General features: G+C 44.2%; 1 protein-coding gene across 6 annotated transcripts in view; it reads right to left on the bottom strand.

Annotated features, from left to right (window-relative positions):
* The window catches only part of LOC137415685 (uncharacterized), a 145,809-nt gene that overhangs the window by 98,359 nt on the left and 27,653 nt on the right, over window positions 1-19,797 (bottom strand). The window lies entirely within an intron of this gene.

A 19,797-nucleotide genomic window follows, 5' to 3' on the forward strand; every position in this document is an offset into this window, starting at 1 on the left:
GACAGAGCCCAGAGAGAGCTGGGGGAGCAAGGCCGGAGAGGAGTCGGTAGAAGACGGAAAGACCACCAACCTGCCTGCGGTGAGTAAGTGAAAGGCCCTCGGAGATAGCGGCATCGCGGGAGATTCCAATGATTCTGAACGCTTTGGTTTCAACAGCGTGAAGACGAGCTAGGTGTGAGGCAGGAGCACCAGCCCAGAGGGGAGAGCAGTACTCCATTGAGCTGCGGATGAAAGCCTTGTATGTGGTGAGGAGCTCAGGTGTGCCAAGGAAGGACTTCACACGACGGAGGATGCCCAGTCGGCCTTTTAGACACCCATTCGGAAACTCGGAAACATGGTGGTGGGATGATGAAGTTGGAAAGAGGATTGACGAGAAGAGGAAGAAGTTCAAGGAGTGGCAGAAGGCGAAGGGTACGGGAGCAGAAAAAGCAGAGCATGAAGGTTATACGGCAGGCAAGAGGGCTGCAAAGAAAGAGGTAGCAAAGGCGCAGGAGGCATGTAGGAAAATGTTCGGAGAACGCTTGGATTCGGAAGAGGGTCAGAGAGTGGTATTCAGGATTGCAAAGCAGATGGCGAAAGAAATGTGTGATGTGATGGGGGTGAGTTGCTTGAAGGATGAAGTGGGACAAATCGTTGTGGACCCAGATGGAATTAAAGGAAGATGGAAAAGATATATGGAAATGCTGTTGAAAAAAGAGAATGAATGGGATGGCAACATAGAGAGTAACCCAGTTTTAGGACCGGCAGAGAAGATAACTGAGAAGGAAGTTGAGGAAGCGATAAAAGCAATGAAGAGTAGAAAAGCGGGAGGGCCGAAGGGAGTTGTGGGAGATATGCTGAAGGCAGCGGGAAATTGGGGTGTGAAGAGAATGACAGAGATCTGCAATCTGGTGGTAAAAGAAGGCCGCATTCCAGTGGATTGGGAACTGAGTACCCTCGTCCCTCTATACAAGGGGAAAGGTGACCCTCTGGAGTGTGGCTCGTACCGAGCGATAAAGTTATTGGAGCATGGAATGAAGGTATTGGAAAGGGTGTTGGAGAGGAGGATAAGGAAGGAGGTGAAGATAGACGAAATGCAGTTTGGATTTATGCCAGGAAGAGGTACGACAGACGCGCTCTTTATTGTGAGGCAGTTGCAGGAGAAGTACATGGAGAAGAGGAAGAAGTTGTTTCTTGGGTTTGTTGATCTGGAGAAAGCATTCGATAGGGTTCCACGCGAAGTATTGACATGGGCATTGAGGAAGTTAGGAGTGGAGGAATGGTTGATCAGATTAGTGATGGCAATGTACAAAAGAGCACGCACAGCTGTAAGGACGAAGGACGGGAACAGTGGTAAGTTTGAGGTGAAGGTGGGAGTGCATCAGGGGTCGGTACTAAGTCCACTACTATTTGTAGCTGTGATGGAGGTGCTGGCTCAGAACGTAAAGGAGGGTTTATCGTGGGAGTTGTTGTATGCAGATGATCTGGTGTTGATTGCGGAAAGTATGGATGGACTGAAGGAAAAGATGAACAAGTGGAAGGAATGTATGGAGACAAAAGATCTGAAGGTGAATATCGGAAAGACGAAGGTGATGGCAAGTGGTAAAGCATGTGGTGAGGTGGAAAGAACTGGGAAGTGGCCATGTGCTGTGTGCAGGAAGGGTGTCGGAGTGAACTCCATTCAATGTACAATGTGCGCTGAGTGGGTTCATCAAAAATGCAGTGGTCTGAGAGGGTCATTAACCAGTGTGGCAGCTACATTCAAATGTAAGGTGTGCACAGAGGGAGCCGCAGATGGAGGAAATGTTGAGTTGGATCTTGGAGACGGCGTGAAGCTGGAAGGTGTGAAAACATTTTGCTACCTCGGAGACATGCTGAATGGAGAAGGTGGATCAGACTCGGCAACGGTTGCTGGAGTGAGATGTGCATGGAAGAAGTTTCGGGAACTGAGTGGCGTGCTGATGAGGAGGGGTGTGTCATTGAAGCTGAAGGGAAAGGTGTATGCTGCATGTGTGAGAAGTGTTATGATTTATGGAAGCGAGACATGGGTAATGAACGTAGTTCAGCAACGAAGGCTGGAAAGGGTGGAAATGCGAATGGTTCGGTGGATGTGTGGAGTATCGTTGAGAGAGAGGAAGACAAATGATGAATTGCGAAAGATGATGGGAATAGAGCCTGTGTTTGATGCTGTGAAGAGGAACAGGTTGAGATGGTTTGGTCATGTGTTGAGGAAGGATGAAAGTGGCTGGTTGAGAGGAGTGATGGAAATGAATGTAGAAGGAAGTAGAGGACGGGGTACACCGAGAAAGACTAGGCTAGAGATGGTGGAAGAAGAAATGCTGGCAAGGAGGTTAACAAGGAGAGATGCAGAAAATAGGGCAAAATGGAGAAGATTGTCATGGGGACCGCAAGGCTAACCCCCGCTCTATCAGGGAAAATGGCCTTAAAATGCATGTTGTTGTTTGTTGTATTGTGTCCAACTGTTGCCCTCCTGCTCCACTGTCGATACATATGGCAATCCTGCTTGTGCAATCAAATTGGAACGAATCAGCAAACTTCAGCCTGATGATGTCACCAGTACAACTCTCGCCTTTTGACTCATGTGCATCAGTGAGGATAGTGTTCTCCTAAACATGGAGAGAAAACAAAATCGGATAGTACACAACGTCTAGCATTTAACAATGGTGAATAATGGTCGTTTACTATCCTTGCCAAAATTTAGCTGCAAAGGGGGCAAGCTTTCCATCTATAAAAGTGCTAACTGTGAATATGTGAACACTGTATGATGAGGCCAAAAATGATTTACCATCATTGCTCCTACATCAGTTTATGGATGCCTCAGACACATCAATATGGGCCGGAATTTTCCTGTGTTTCAGGTTAATGCTTCGGAAAAAATGTCAGGTCTGGTGATGCATTAGAAAAGCTAATTTCTCCAAGTATTTGGTCACAAGTGAGATTTTTCCATTCCAGGGTGGACTTCTTCGGACATAACGCATCAAATTGTGATTCGACAAGTGAGGTCAAAAACTTCCTGAGCCCTTCAAGATTTGTCAAGTTTTCGTTATAGTGGCTAAACTTTTCCAAATCTATCCAAGTATGGAGTATGGAAAAGCATGCAGTATGGAAAAAATGTTCCACTACTAATGCAATCAAATAAAAACAAACAAACAAACAAACAAACAAACCATGCCTAAATTATATTACATTCTGTTTTGCAATTTTCAAATGCTGCAAAATTTGACATCATGCTCAATAACAGCAGATTTGATTTACTTCAGTTGCCACAAAACACAATCCACCATTGTACGAATTATAAAATTACAAACAGCTAACATCACCAGCTATAAATAACTAGTAGAGCAGAAAATAAGCTTATTAAATAGGATTCGTTGAAGGAAAAGCAGAACGCATGCGAAGTCATGCAAGGAATGATCACCAAGAATGCTTTGAATCCTTGCATCAACAGCAATTAGTTAGGATGCCCAGGCTTGCCCTGGAACTGAAGAGCAAAGCAGGAAAAGGGCACAGCTGTAAGGGAATGAACCTCCATGGGTTCATTAGTAGATATTTGTTTTTAAACATTCAACTTTAGTGACACAAATATTTTGAGGAAACAAAGAATAATGGCTCATTCACCCAAGTCGTTCTCATAAGTGCTATTTGGGAGAAATGCTAGATTGGTTATCAAACACTATCAGGTACCAGGGAGTATCTTTCAGGGGCCACAACTCCTCCTTTGGACAAGGAAGGGAGGTGGGGGTGAGGGTGTGTGTACGCCAGCAGGAGGAAGCAAGATGCCGATATAAGGCAGAGCTCAAGATGGATAAAATCCTTTTTACCAGAAAGCTTCTTCTCAAGAGCACCGAGTGCAATGAGCCCTAATTATCAACCAGCCTTGAATGTTTTGCCGTTTCACACAGCACACATTCTCTTACATTCGATTTCATCTTTCCTTATTGCTCTCATTCTCTCCTTGAACCCCAACCCTCCCTCTCTCCTTCATTCCTTCATTCCTTTTTCACACATTCAACACCTCTCATCCCTTCGCACCTTTAGGTCGAGCCCTGCTTGTCATGCTGCACCACCTGACCAAATATCGGCCTCCACTTTGACTCGTACACCTCTCACGTTTTACCGCCAAAACCATGATAGACTTTGTGCTGCGGGACAATTCCAGCAGGATGCGTGTAGAGGATGGCGCATTGGTGACGGCGGGGATGGACTGAGAGCAGAGTTTTAGACATCCAGATGCCTGAATATCAGAACCATTGGCGGTGCCAGCTTAACCAGGCCGGCACAAGGTCTGATGTGATATGGCACATGACCCCAGCTTTCCCTTTATCTCCTAATGGCTTGACCCTTCCCTATCTCTCTTTTCCCCAGATGCATGTGGCACCAGTTATTGTAAAGATGTTAAGTCACTGATAAAGTTCCAAGGGCAGGTATGTCGCGTATGGGTAACGGGAGTGTATATGTGCTGTGAATAATTGCCTGGTACATATATGCCACTTCATTGCCACCACTTTGTAAATACTTGCTTCCTTGTGCCACTAAAAGGGTCTGCTCTTAAGAAACTCTCTTGACTTATTCTGTCGGCTCTGATTGCAGCAGAGAATAACCGAGGGTTAATTAGACTTGGTAAGCGCTTGAAACAGTTACATAATCAGTGGTCCCGCTCAACCAACTAATTAAGATTGGTTATGTGATCGTCAGCGTGGTCCCGGCTCGTACTCGGATTTTTTTGAATGGTAACACGACTTTAGGTGTGGGATCCTGTGGGAAGATCGGGGTCTCTTAGAGACACACTGTCCTCTTGGAGTTATCCCGATGTGACATCCGTTGCTGATATCCTTCAGGACATGGAGAGCCGTCATAATATATCCAACATCCTCTTGGTCCAACTGCCTGGGCTCTCCTTCATCCCCTTTGATGATGTCCGAATCTCCTCCTCCATGATCTACACTAATTCCGCTTTGCCTGCCACACAGAAGCTCCAGCTCACAATCGATTCCTCCTTGGTTCAAAAGCTACTTAAAATAGCTTTCCCATACCTTCAATACTGCCCCCCTCTCTGTCACTAGCTTCACGTTGCCATATTTAACCCCTCTCACCCCCCCCCCCCCCACATCTCTCCAACAAACCAATTTATAAAACAATCTTCCCACCATCCTCTTACAGTGCCTGATAAAGTATTCACCCCCCCCCCCCCCCCACCCCCTCCAAAGTTTTCACATTTTTATGCCACCTGAGCTTATTTCATGATGCTTTCAAATCAAACGTAATATATAGAGTCTTCACAAACTAATCCAGAGTGATAAAGCTAAAAAAAAAATGCAGATAAAATGTGAATAAATTAGATTGATAGAGAAAAATCTGAGTTGCATGAGTATTCATACCCTTTGCCTAATTAACCCTAAATCACTTCAGGAGCCAATTATTTGTTTGAAAGGTTACAGAATGAGTGCAATAGGTTTCACCTGTATGTAATCAGTGGTTTAACTTGTCATTATTTATGACAACGAACATTGTTGCACAATTTTTTTCCTTTGTTAAAAGTTTCTCAGGCAGGCACAGGATTATGAGCCTGATCAACGGTACAGGATTCCATTTTATGCGGAGCCAAAATACGCTTTTTTCATGCTGAAACGAAATAATCAAGCAGAAAATCCAGAAAACAAATAATCAGTATTTTCAACCTCCCACATGAATGGAGTTCATCGAACATACATTAGCCCAGCAGATATGTGAAAAAATTGTGCTTTTGGTGATACAAGCATGAAATTTTGAACACTGATAGAGCATACTACTAGGAAGATTTTTGGATATAGGGGCATTCAAATCTTTTCCTAGGGACAAAATGGCGGCCATTTAAAAAATGGCCGTTTACGGATAATAAGATACACAGTACCGATGTCTATAAAACTAGATTTACTTATTGCTCAAGCACACCTATGATGTTTTTTTCACGTAAACAGGTTGTAAGATCATAATTAAATGTCAACAAACTCACATAACATTTATTTGGTCCTTATTCTTTACAAAAATAATTACTTTTTGAGCTATTTTGAGCAAACTCCAGAAACACAATGGAAATGAAGTGAAAATGCCACATTAACGCTGTGGAAGTGACTTTCACTATAAAACAGTCTACAAAACAGTCTTCCACATGTTTGTGTATATGTAACAGGTGTGTTATTCCTCCTGTATACTATCGTGTGCATTCCCCTGCACAGTGACACAGAGCTGAGCACTGGAGTGCGGCCTTAACACACTTGCACTGTTTCCTGCAACCCTTCTTGCATCCACATCTAATCAATTGTCGGCATGCCTCAGTTGCCTCTGTGAGGGTTGTCCAATATATCCCCCAGCCGTTATTACTCTGTTTCCAACCCCATTCACTTGGCGATGGAAGCTCAGGTGCGCAAATCATCATCTGGCCCCAACAAAAGCCGGCTTGGTAGGCAGCTCTCTTGATGTGTTGTCTGAGGGCTTATTGCGTTGGTGGGATAGCCTCTATTGATCTACCAGTCTGGGTGAAGAGATGCTTGCGGGCATCGTTAACATGTTCCTGGCTGCTTGTTCGATCGTAGAGCAGAACAACAAAACGCTCCAGTGGATCCATGTTGTCATTTGCAGTTGAAATGGTTGGTGTGGCAGCCAGTGCGCAGAAAGCTGAGGTGACCTCATCATAGGCTTTCCATGTTTCCCATGCTGTTTTCTTCCCTCTTCCGCCGAAGCAGGACACGGTGTCACACCCAGTGAAGGCGTGGAAGAATGGCAACCCTCGGCACTTGTTTGGTCCCAGTGCCACAGCCATCTCGTGAGCTGCCAAGTGCCTGAAATTCTTCCCTGTGCCAAAAGCAACCCAGAGTTCATCGATGTCAAGATATCCAGTTGCTGCCACTGCAAGGATCAAAACATCTGTGTCCACTGTGCGGATTGACACCTTGGTATAGCCCTGTCTGACTGCATCTTGGACATGGAGTAGTATCCTTGTATCTGCCTCCTCGTGACTACACGGGGAAAGACCAGTAACATCTCGTGGCTGTGTACAAAAAACTTCTTTGTGGTTTGTGGTGACGATTTGCTTGTCAGTCTCAATGTTTGCTATCCTCGTTGCTAGAAAGTCAAACAACTCCACCTTGTTCTCGTCTATGCGAAGGAAGGCCTGCCAGTTTCGAGGGATGGAACTAGATGGCTCAACTCGTCTCCTGGTGCCTTTACCCCTCGTCTTCCTGGTGTCGGCTTTCAAACTGTCTGGGAAATATTCATCCCAGATAATATCAACCCTGCTCTTATTTTGTATCTGAGATGTGATGTATGGCAAGAATACTAGTGATGCATACTCAGAGAAGGTCTTCGCATTACGAGGTGCCAGCATGTTCACGATGGCTGCTCCATCCAGGATCATGACTTCAACAGGGGGGCTTACATCATCATTTTCCCGTGAGGTGATCAGATCTTCTAAGCACCCAACCAGATCAGACTTGGTTCCAAGCCGGATTTTGCCCATTTGTGACAATGCAGGGGGACAAGCTTGGTTTTCATGTGCAAAGAATTCATCAAGATCTCCATTCCGTGTCTGGGATGCAATAAACAGCCTGGAGAACAGAACGCAGTCATTCTTCAGAGATACCACCTTCAACTCTGTTCTTGACTTCTCTCTGACTGGGGGTCGGCTGAAGAGAGGGAGATTGTTTCTTTTTATTGGGTCAGTGATAGGCTTTGTCTGATGTACAAGCCTCTCGTTCACATATGTGTCATACTGTTCTTTTCCCAGCTTCTCGATCTGGTAAAGGGTGTTGATGACTGCTGGGTCTGCCAGGTCTCTGCTGTCTAGCACCAAGAGATCTTTGCTGTCGTCACAGAATGGGTTCCCCATCTCTCCTATGACACGGGTGAGTGCTCTCACATCTCGAGCAAAGGCTACCTGCGTGTGCTTTGTCTGTTCATGGTGTTTTAGTTCAGTTTTCCTAATTCTTTTTTCTGTTGTGGCCTCGAACTTATAGATCAGTTTGGCCATCTCTGGACCAGACACCATCCATCGGCGCAAAGCTGCAGCATTCTCCGTAAGACCTACAGCCCCTCCATCACCTTTCACCAATGCATTATTTTGCTCGTGTGCCTGGTCTAAGGCTATGGCAGAGAATGCACGTGTAGTCTTCTTCATGGTGAAGTTTCCTGCCAGAAACTGTGCGTATACAGTTGGATGCTTTGTTGCAAGTGTCACCATGTCGCGCAAGTGAACTGGGATCCACCTGGCATAGTTTGTATGTCCCAAGGCGAAGAACCATGGTACAAGCTTGGTCAGAGCATCAGTGTACAGTTGGAAGTTTCCTTCACGGACGGATCTCACATAGATCAGGACTGCCAGTTCTAGCTGCATAATTAGGAACCAGAACTGAAACTGTGGACTTGCATTGGCTTGTTCACCGCACCAGTCATCTAGTGGTATCGTATCCTGTCCCTCATCTAGTCCACTGGTGTACTGGCTGTAGGCTTCCTTCAGGAGAAGATAGAGAGTACTGGCTGTGACTTGGTGTGCTCGTCGTGTGCGTGTCACATGGGTCACTTTCAGGAAGGAATCAGCAGTACCACTTGTAGCAACCCCTGCAAGCATCAGAACGCCTGTCCACCCACTGCTATCCAGAAGGTCACCGAGGGTTTTCCATGCTACCATCTCAATATGGAGTCCACCAAAGACCATGACGAAGTGATCTTCTCCGTGTGTTTCTGGCCATCTCCATTGGATCTGTTTGGCAAGTGTGTACAGTGGCTGATCAAGTGTGATTACAGGGATCTGACCTGGATTCAGAATATCGATTGCTTTCTTGATGACATCCATGGAGTGACGAATCATTGCCACAGATTTTGCCTGGTCATAGAAGAGAGGCAGCAATGAAGTTAAGGCCACACTACACTCTGGTTCTTCTGGAATAGACTGCTTGCTGGCATGGTATCCAGCCCATGATACTGTCTCGTCTCCCTTAAGTGGTGTGTCAGATAGCACTGTCTTCTCCATCTGCTCCAGCCACCTGTCAAAATGCAAGATAATGAACACAATTAAGAACAAACAAGTCCACACAAGTTAACAAGTCTTGGTTATTTAGGTACACATATAACTGTCCACAGTTCAAACACAATAATCAGTTACCTGTACTCAATCTGCATTGCTTCAGGGATGAGTTGGCAGTTGCTTTTGTTGGGACCCGCTAGCTTGGGTACAGGTGGGTCACATTTACCCAGAACAACAGGAGGTACGATGGTGTATGACTGTGGCAGGTGTGCATCTGTTGTTGATGTGTCATCTGGGTTTACCCGTTGAACTCCACGGCTATCGCTATTTGGGTGCTGGAAAAGTGAAATGCCAGTGCCATGGAAGGAGTCGTGGGCACTTGTTGAACTGGGGTTATGATCAATGTTATCCACTGCCCCAGTTGTGAAGAGGTCACTTTTTAGCTCAGGGGGGCAAACTGTACCCTCATTTTGGAAGAAACGGCAGATTCTGTTCCCCAAGTCCGTGGAGATGCTAAGCACCCTGTCATAGGAGATCGAGAGACCCAGGTTGAACATAGTATCAACCAGGTCTCTTTTTCGAGTCTTTGTGTGGATAAGGGTGCCCAGGTACACAGGCAGGGGAGTCTCCCGATTGTGACTGTGCCTCGTGGACGTGGTAGTACTGCTACTCTCTCTGCGGCGTGAGTAACTGTTGAACATAAGGAGTTGTGAGATTGTGAGAGTAGGTGTTGATACCGACGAGTGGCTTGACTGCGCTTGGATATTAGGACCATTCAAGATCATAGAAACTAGTGATACAAGCGAATTAGGTACCGAATGTTCTTGGCAGTGGGCTTCAAATGAACCACTAAATGTTGAGTTCATTTTCAACATGTCTCTACGAACTATATTTGCGGCTCTAGCAAGACAAACTCCATCACTGTCAGTGTCGTGATCACATGCCTTCTGAAGGGCTGAGCCAACATCCTGGTTGAAAGCAAGCAGAATATCTCGACCGGACATGTGCTCCTCTAGGTCTGGAAAATATGTCATGATTCGATCTTTGAGTTTGGTGGAGTGGACACGCCTGGTCAAGACTGTTCCAAGCTGTTCCAGCCTGGTGGTGTATAGTCTTGCTAGGTCTACCAGCTTGAACACTGGTGTCACAAGAGCATCTGTGCGGGCATCATCGATGTAGGACACTAGCTCTCCAAGTGCTATACCGTGATTGATATCATCTTGTTCTTTCAGTGTTGTGCTTGTGGCCCTTGCTTTGTTATAAAGTGACACCAGACACTTCACGTGGTACTGTGCATCTTGTGCTATAAGGTCACCTGCACTCAGTTTAGCAAGAAGTGCCTGATCTCCTAGTTTCAGGGCAGCTGTCCTGACATGTTTATCGAGGTCGAAGGTGGAAGCTTTTCGCAGAGAATTAGTACCCGCTGGTTTGTCACAAAAGAAACACTTTTCAGGCTGTGGCTGTGTGTGGTCTACATGTACTCTGTGACGGGTGTACTTTCTTGAGACACTTGCGGTTTCTTCACTAGACGTTTCTCTTTTTTGTGCCCGATGCAGTTCAGTTTTGTTGTATTTCAGTCTGCATGAATCATGCCACTTAGCCTTGTGGCTCTGGAAGGTTGACTGGATACCTTCACCATCGTCCAGGCGGGACAGTTCTAGAGATTTTGGCAGGCAGCCCATCTGGCTGAAGGTGAGGAGATAATCTGCAAGAGTTTGGTATCCGGACCCTGTGGTTCGCTTGGAATCAGCTGGACAGGCAAGGGCCTCATCGGTGACCTCCTGACATAACACACACTTCTCCCAATCTGTCAGATAAGGCATGTTTGTTCCAGATGTACTAGGGCTTTGGGGGTCTAATAGCTTGAAATTTTTGTTGGCCATTGTCAATTAAGCATTATCCACCACCACCATCCAATCAATATACAAATTGGGAACCAAATCTAGGTAGCTACTACAGTCAATGAGCGAAGGTGCAGTGCAGTCGAGTTATCATCTGAAAAAGAAATACATACATTATTTATTATCATAAATATAGTAATTCGCTTTCGTAACTTTTCACTAGCCTTGCATAGTTCCTTATAGTCACCTAGTCTATGATAGGAAAGTTCATAAAGCTACATCAAAGTTGTTCATATAAAGGTATTGAACCAAAATTACACCCAGGAGAAATCAGATAGTCATGCAAAGTTAAATAATTAAACCGCTAGACCAGTCCTGTCTATTGCAATGGTAAACCATTTGTTCTGCCCCTTATAGGCCACCGTAGATTCCAATTTTGAACCCAGTATGAAGGTGTTGCATAGCATGTACATGACAATTTATAATATGCTCATTACATTGTGTTTCAATAGCAGCACAAATGACAAGTCTGAAATAATAGGTAAATATGTCCTTCTTAGCCGCCATTTTGGGCCAAGGAGAAATCTGGAATGCCCCTACATCCAAATTTCACTGTAAGGGTATGCCCTAACTGTGTGCCAAGTTTCATGCTTGTATCATCAAAGGCACAATTCTACCACAATTCTTCACATATCTGCCGGACTACATGTACGCAGCATGGATCACATCTCACAACAATGTTACCCATGAGAAAGAAGTAATAGAGATGCATGAAAACAAATCCACGTGACACAGCAAGAAAGAGGATAACCCTTCAACATTCTCAGCTTCCTTCCTGATAAAGAAACTCTTGCAAAACAATAGAGAACATGATTGCGCTCACATGTTTAACTGAACCAGCCAGATATACTGTACTTGTACAGTATATCCTCATATGCCCCCAGATGTCATCCAAGCTAAATTAGAAATTTTCCACAACAACTACTTTCACGACTCTTCCGTGAACTGCAACAGTTAAAAATAAGAGGTCTGCTCTAAATACAATTGTTGCTCCAAGCTATAGTTTTTGGTAAAGTATCCAAGTATTCATCAATGATCTTTCCGACTCTTGAAAATCCTTTGTATCTCTTTGCTGATGACTCTACTCTCTGTCGCTCCATTCTTCATCCCTCAGATCGGCAGTCTGCTGCCTCCTCACTCTCTGCAGACCTGGACAAAATCACAGACTGGGCAAACAAGTGGAACATGTCTTTCAATCCTGACAAATCTCACACTCTTACGATGTCTCTCCGAAAAGACCGACTGGACAACCCTCCCATCCACTTTCTGAATAATCCTCTCCAAGAAGTTCTGTCACTCAAGCTTTTGGGTCTCACTATCTGCCATGATCTTTCCTGGGAAAACCACATTTCAAATCTGGCCTCCAAAGCCAGTCGCCGACTGGGCATCCTCCGTCGTGCAAAGTCCTTCCTTGGCACACCTGAGCTCCTCACCACATACAAGGCTTTCATCCGCAGCTCAATGGAATACTGCTCTCCCCTCTGGGCTGGTGCTCCTGCCTCACACCTAGCTCGTCTTCACGCTGTTGAAACCAAAGCATTCAGAATCATTGGAATCTCCCGCGATGAAGCTAACTCCAAGGGCCTCTCACTCACTCACCGCAGGCAGGTTGGTGGTCTTTCCATCTTCTACCGACTCCTCTCTGGCCTTGCCCCCCCAGCTCTCTCTGGGCTCTGTCCCGCAAATATTCCTACAGGTCGCACAAGATCTGCCTGCAACCCTCTTATGGTCAAACTGCCAAAATCAAGACTCTCTGCTCACCTTCACTCCTTCATTCCTCTCTTCTCCCGCCTCTGGAACAAACTCCCTCACTCTCTTCAATCCCACTCCACCCTCCAGGTCTTTAAAACTGCTGTTCACCACCATCTCTTATCTTCCCCCATCCAAAACCTTGATCTTTTCTACCCCCACTAATTTCACCCCAATTCCACTTTTTTGAAATACCAACTTCTGTCCTGGAAGTCCTTGGTGTCCTTGTGTTTTATACTTCTCCCTCCACCCCCCCCCCCCGCCCCTTCCCACACCTCCTCCCCCCAAGCCCTCTCCCTTCCACACATCTCCCTGCTCTCAAATGTTGTGTTTGTGTGCTTCCCCTTCTCTCCCCATCTTGTTTTCCGCTCCCTCTTTTTATATATTTTGTTTGTCTGGTTGATTTGTTTGTGAAGTAAATGTTAGCTCTTTCACGAGCCTCGATTCAGTATACAAAAAAAAAAAAAAAAAAAAAAAAAATATCCAAAACCTTGATCTTTTCTACCCCCATTAATACACCCCAAATCCACCTCTTTCAATCTCTGACATCATTCCTGAAATTCCTAGTAGTGTCAATTTGTTTTACACCGTGTACCCCTTACCACCCAAAAGTAAGTACACCCCATGTAAATTTTGCCAAAGCCTTCAAAATCAATGGCCAACTAAAAGCACAAGCTTTTCATCATTAAAGTAATTTCATTAGCAATATATGACGATTTCAGAGGATCAACGGTGAAGTGGCAGGTTTTAGCCAATAAGTTGTGTGAGTTGGTGAATACAAGTAGGAATATTGAACAAGACAAATTTGATATTTCTGGAGCAGAAATGGGCCAAAGAAGGAGTTCAAGCAATGTCACCTGGTGATATACGAGAGCTACATCAGTGGCAAATGAAGAGCCAATTAATTGTAACAGAGGAGATCAAAATAAAGCTTCAAAAATTGTTTTCATGCACAAGTCTTCCTATGATAAAGGTGTTTACTGGAACATAAAAAGTGCACTATATTTAAAACCGCCTATTGGTATGGCAACCTCCATGCCATCCTTGGAAACTGCATGTTCCCCCGCAAAGTTCGAGTTATTGGCGAGACCACATCAAAACACCAGCGGATAAATCAGAGAATGGGCGACTAAGGGCAGGTTTACAGAAGTTAAAAAAAAATAATCAAGTGGTGCTATTGTTGACAGTTAGTTAATAGTATTAGTTGGTAGAAAGGCACTTGGTAGAGTGCATACTTCTGCCAGGCTGAACAGTCTATGATTTCTATTCCACTGATAGGCCGGATATGGATTCAGACCTGAACCAAAATCGAAGACCTGTTCTTGTCGCCCAACTAACTCATTCACATAGTTTTTTCATAACTCGTCCACAACTTTTTGAAATATGTTATTTATCGCTTTTCACCAGATCTCTCAATGGTGAAGAATCACTTTAAATATTAAATAATTATCGTATCCGAATCCATATTCAGATCTTCACGCAAATCGAATCGAATAGTCCTTGTCACACACACAACCAGTCCACCAAGTTTTGTCCAAATCCATCCACAACTTTTTGAGATATCCTGCTATGTATCGTTTTTGGCCCTATCTCTGAATGGTGAAGAATCACTTAAAAAATTATACTAGCCAGATCCGGATCTTCACCAAAATCTAATAAGTTCGTCCTTGTCACAAACACTACCTCTCCACAAAATTTCGTCCAAATCCGTCAGATCCATTGGGACAAAAAGACAGGGGTGTAAGCATAACCTCCATCCACCTTCGGTGGCAGAGGTAATGAATAACGACTCTCATAAAACATATCATTGTTTTGAATAAAGAAAACACCTGTGACATGACCTATCGAGATGTGACTCCAGATGTGTTATGCAGGTATGTGAAAACGTACCTTTACATGGATGTACAGGAGACGGGATAAAATACGGGGAGATAGGGACAAGGGATACATACATTTAAGTATACTTTGCCTTTCCCATGCCCATATTCCCGCTGGAATTATGAGACTTTCATCTTTTGCTAATCCGTTGCGATCTATCATGCATTCTACATTTAATCTCCTTGCTTCTCTTAGGTCATTTCTACAGCTGCATATTACACAATCATGACTTTCGTGAAAGTTTATACAGTCCCCACAATGAAAACCCCCCATCTCATCCTCCCGTACATAATGACACTCTGCCAGGGACCTCTGTCATGCTCATTGCTCACCCCACAATCTTGGCACGATTGTCACCAGAAGTCAGCCACACTTTCTTGCAACTACATAACTAACCCCACTTAGACACCAGAGTGCACATTGAAAGTTTCATCTCAATCTCTCGATATCTATCTATCTATCTATCTATCTCTCCCTCACAGAGCATCGGTACTGGGGAAGCAGCTTTCTGACAAGGGTTAAACTGAGTGGTTTGCCATTGCCTTCCCAGCAGTAGTTTGGGTAGGAATTTGTAATTTGTTCATGGTGCTGGCGATAGCTCGCCGACTCTTCACGAAGGAGACTGTGTGGTCTTTAACGTCCACCAACTAATGCCGGCAGTTGGGACGCCCGTTTAACGTCTATCCGAGAGACAGCACAAACATTGATGAATCATCCTGCCTGTGAAACACCAGGATGACAGTTTATAGCTGTTTGAGGATGCAAACTCAGGCTAGACAGCTTAGAGGTGAGTGTGCATACGTCTAGGCCAGTATGCGTACCATTTAAACTCAGGTAACAACGTAGAGGGAAGAATTGCTCAACATCTTTGCTGTATTCCTTCCTACAGGGAAGGGAGACTGTGTTTTGACCAACATCTTCCTCTCTATTTTTTTTTTTTACACTTACACAACATCTTCCTCTACTTTTTTTACATAACTACACACCACTCCTTCAATTCTGGGCCAATCCTCTTTATATTTGGCATGGTGGTACCTCGGTCCGATAAAACCAATGCTTTTTATTTTTTAGATTTAGACCATGTTGCAGTTTCAAGGAGTCAAAGGTGAAGCACTAAAATCACACATTCTGCCTTGCGATTCCCTTGTGTCTAAATTTGATAAAGATGAGATGAGTTGCAGAGGTACTTCCAAACAGTCTCTCAAGGAATGCCTTTAAAAACATTTTGGATGAGAGTAGTTTTGGGGATTATATGGGGGTTACAGGTTAAAATCCGTCATGATTAAGGGTAGGGTTTTTGACCTTAAAAGCCTTTACATGATAAACAAATCCAAACAAGATTTAGCAAAAAATACCTTTGTACAGCCCATTCAAACTAAAGCAGGTAAACATAGTCCAGTGTGTTGATTTGAAATTTTTCATGGGTCAAAGTGATTGGAGTGGAGAAGGAAATATTGCATTTGTTAGCAAATGTCTACAACTCTAGTTTTCAATTCTATTTCAAAATGATGTATGAAAACCCAACCAGCAAGCTGAGAATGCAACTTTAAGTAGATAAAGGCTGATGTGACCTTTGATGGCAAACGAATGCCAGCATACAATGACTTCAGCTTCTCCAGGCTAAAATACAAGAAAAGACAAATCCTGACAAGTATCCTTGGAATAGTATTGAAGCTCTATTGTGCACCTTTAAATGTTTGCACCAATTTCTTAAAATTTATTGAATTCATTTAGTCTTATTATAAGTAGCATTTCCTGATACGTTTCACAAATCTCAACACCTTTTACCACAAAATACATGACTACATATTGACTGAGTGCAGTTTATCCACAATCTTGAACTGCACATATCTCCCATACAGCAGATGATATTTACTTATCTTTTTACTTTTACCACAAAACTTTATACTTTATCTTTTTTTTTTAATCTCCATCTTTTTTTTTTACTTTTAACTTTTACTTTCTTTTTAAGCTTTTAACTCTATCTTTTTTAACCTTTCTTTTAACTTTTTACTTTCTTTTATAACCTTTTTTGTCTTTATTCTTTATCTTTTTTTACTTTTACTTATCTTTTACCACAAAATACATGACTACATATTAACTGCAGTGTATCCGCAATCTTGAACTGCACATATCTACTATACAGCAAATGATATTTACTTATCTTTTTAGTTACTAATCTTCTACCACAAAACTTTTAACTTTATCTTTTTTTAAACCTTCGTCTTTTTAACTTTTTAAACTATTTTTCCCCCTTTTTAAAAACTTTTAACTTTCTTTTACAACTTTTTATCTTCATCTTTATACTTTATCTTTTTTTACTTTTACTTATCTTTTACCACAAAATACATGAATACATATTTACTGGAGTTTATCCGCAATCTTGAACTGCCCATATCTACTACACAGCAGATGACATTTACTTATCTTTCAGAACTGGTCTGGTTTTCACCGTTCCACAAATTAACATGCTGAAAATAAATAAATAAGCCCTAAAATAAGCCCTGACCTGTCTGCTCCACTGGATTAAATTTGCACCATCTCTATGGCTCCGACCTCACCCTCTCTGACCACTTAGCCATCACGCTGACCATCAACATCCCCGCCCCAACACCAAGGCATTATCGCACAATCAACTTCCGTAAGCTAAACGCTCTTTCACCTACCTCATTCTCATCCACCCTCTCTGAAAAAATGTCCACTTCTCCCTTCATTGACCTCCACACCCCTTCCGACCTCACTGACTACTACAACCACACTCTCTCCTCCTGCCTTGACCAGCTTGCGCCTGTAAAAACCAAAACAGTTTCTTTCACCCATTCTGCTCCCTGGTTTACCCCTGAACTCCACCTGATGAAAACTCGTGCTCGCCAACTTGAAAGACTCCGCAATAAAACGGGTCTCACAGTTCACTCCCAAGCCTACAAGGACCACATACAACACTACAAAGATGCCCTCTCCCGCGCCCGCTTTGCCTACTACTCTCAAATTATCCACTCTGGCTCCGGAAACCCAAAAGCACTCTTCTCGACAATAAACAAACTCCTCCGCCCCCTGAACACCACCACCCAGTCATTCACAGTAGACAACTGCATCTCCTTCCTCTCTTTCTTCCAACGCAAAATTGACAACATCTACAACAGCTTGACCACCGCCGCACCCGCTCCCCCTCCAACCACCTGCCCCCCCTTGTCCTGCCATCCCCTGTCTCGGTTCTCCCCAATCTCTCCTACTGACCTCTCTGAACTCCTCATAGGAATGAAAACTGCCACCTGCACTCTTGACCCCATCCCCTCCAGCTTTGTCAAAGCCTCCCTCCCTGCTCTCTCTCCACTTATCATTGCAACAATAAACTCCTCCCTGTCTACAGGCATCGTCCCACCTTCCCTCAAAATTGCTGCTGTTACCCCCATTCTAAAAAAACCTGGTCTAAACCCTGACACCCTAAACAACTTCAGACCCATCTCCAACCTACCCTTTCTGTCAAAAGTTTTGGAACGCGCTGTAGCCACTCAACTCAAACATCATCTCTCTGCCAATAACTTGTATGAAACATTCCAATCCGGATTCCGCTCCAACCACAGTACTGAAACTGCTCTCCTCAAAATCACCAACGACCTTCTCCTCTCCTCTGACGCTGGCAACCTCAACATTCTCGTCCTCCTCGACCTCAGCGCTGCCTTTGACACCATCGATCACACTATCCTCCTCACCCGACTTGAATCCACCTTTAACGTCACCGGCACTGCCCTCTCTTGGATTAAATCATACCTCTCTGACAGATGCCAGTTCATCTCCATCAATAACTGCAAATCCCCCACTGCTCCCCTCCCCCAAGGTGTCCCCCAAGGTTCAGTTCTTGGCCCCCTCCTCTTCATCCTTTACCTGTCCCCGCTCGGTCACTTAATCCGCCGTCATGGTCTCCAATTCCACTGCTTCGCCGATGACATCCAGCTTTTCATCTCCACCAAGTCCGTCTCCACCGACACCCACTCTATCCTGACAAACTGCATCACTGAAATAAAATCCTGGCTTCAAATCAACTTCCTCAAGCTTAACTGTGATAAATCTGAAATAATCATCATTGGCCCAAAAACGCTCACAAAATCCACCCATAACTTTGCCCTCAACATCGACGGTATCCCAGTATCCACCTCCCCTCACATCCGGAATCTTGGCGTCATCTTTGACCAAACCCTTTCCTTCGACAAATACACTAAACAGATCACAAAGTCAGCCTTCTTTCACCTGAAAAACATTGCCCGTCTCCGCTCATCCCTCTCCTCCACGGCTGCAGAAACCCTCATCCACGCCTTCATCACCTCCCGTCTGGACTACTGCAATAGCCTCCTCTATGGTTCACCCTCAAAAATCACCAATAAACTCCAATACATTCAGAACTCCGCTGCCCGTCTACTCACTCATTCCCGGACCCGTGACCACATCACCCCCGTCCTTTACAAGCTTCACTGGCTCCCCATCCCCCAGAGAATCCAGTACAAAATCCTCCTCTTGACATACAAAGCCCTCCATAACCTGGCCCCATCCTACCTGGCTGACCTCCTCTCCAGACACACTCCCACCCGCAACCTCCGCTCTGCTGGTACCAACCTCCTGACCCCCTCCATCCGGACCAAATTCAGATCCTGGGGGGACAGGGCCTTCTCCATCGCTGCTCCCACCCTCTGGAACTCACTACCTCACACCATCAGAGACTCCTCCTCACTCACCACATTCAAAACATCACTAAAGACCCACCTGTTCAACGCTGCATTCAACATTCAACCCACAGCATTTAACCCCTGACTATCTCTTCTCCTTCTCCCTCCTTTTGCTTTAAATATTTCCCTATTGATTCTTGTCTTGTCTTTTTGATTCTTGTCTTATATATATGCCGTATATCGCTGCTGTTTGTTTTCTTGATTCTTGTCTTTTTGCAATTGTTGTTTTCATGTATTGTTATGCATTATGTTTTCCACTCTGTCAAAGCGCCTTTGGGCTTCTGGAAAAGCGCTATACAAAATAAATGAATTATTATTATTAATTAAAAGTCTTTACTTAAGGAACTACCTTCACATTGTTATATCAGAATACTTTTTGAAGAAAACAAAGCATTGGATGAGACTTCACTTGAGACTGATGAGGCTTCACCTCCTGATAGAGAACTATGAACTTAACTAATCCAACCATTATTCTAGCTGGGTGAGAAAGGGTTTTAAAAAATGGACCTTCATGTTTATAAATAAATAAGTACATCAAAGCCAAAAAGCA

The sequence above is a fragment of the Myxine glutinosa genome, chromosome 8, assembly GCF_964187855.1.
Source record: "Myxine glutinosa chromosome 8, kmMyxGlut1.1, whole genome shotgun sequence".
NCBI classification, from domain to species: Eukaryota; Metazoa; Chordata; class Myxini; order Myxiniformes; family Myxinidae; genus Myxine; species Myxine glutinosa.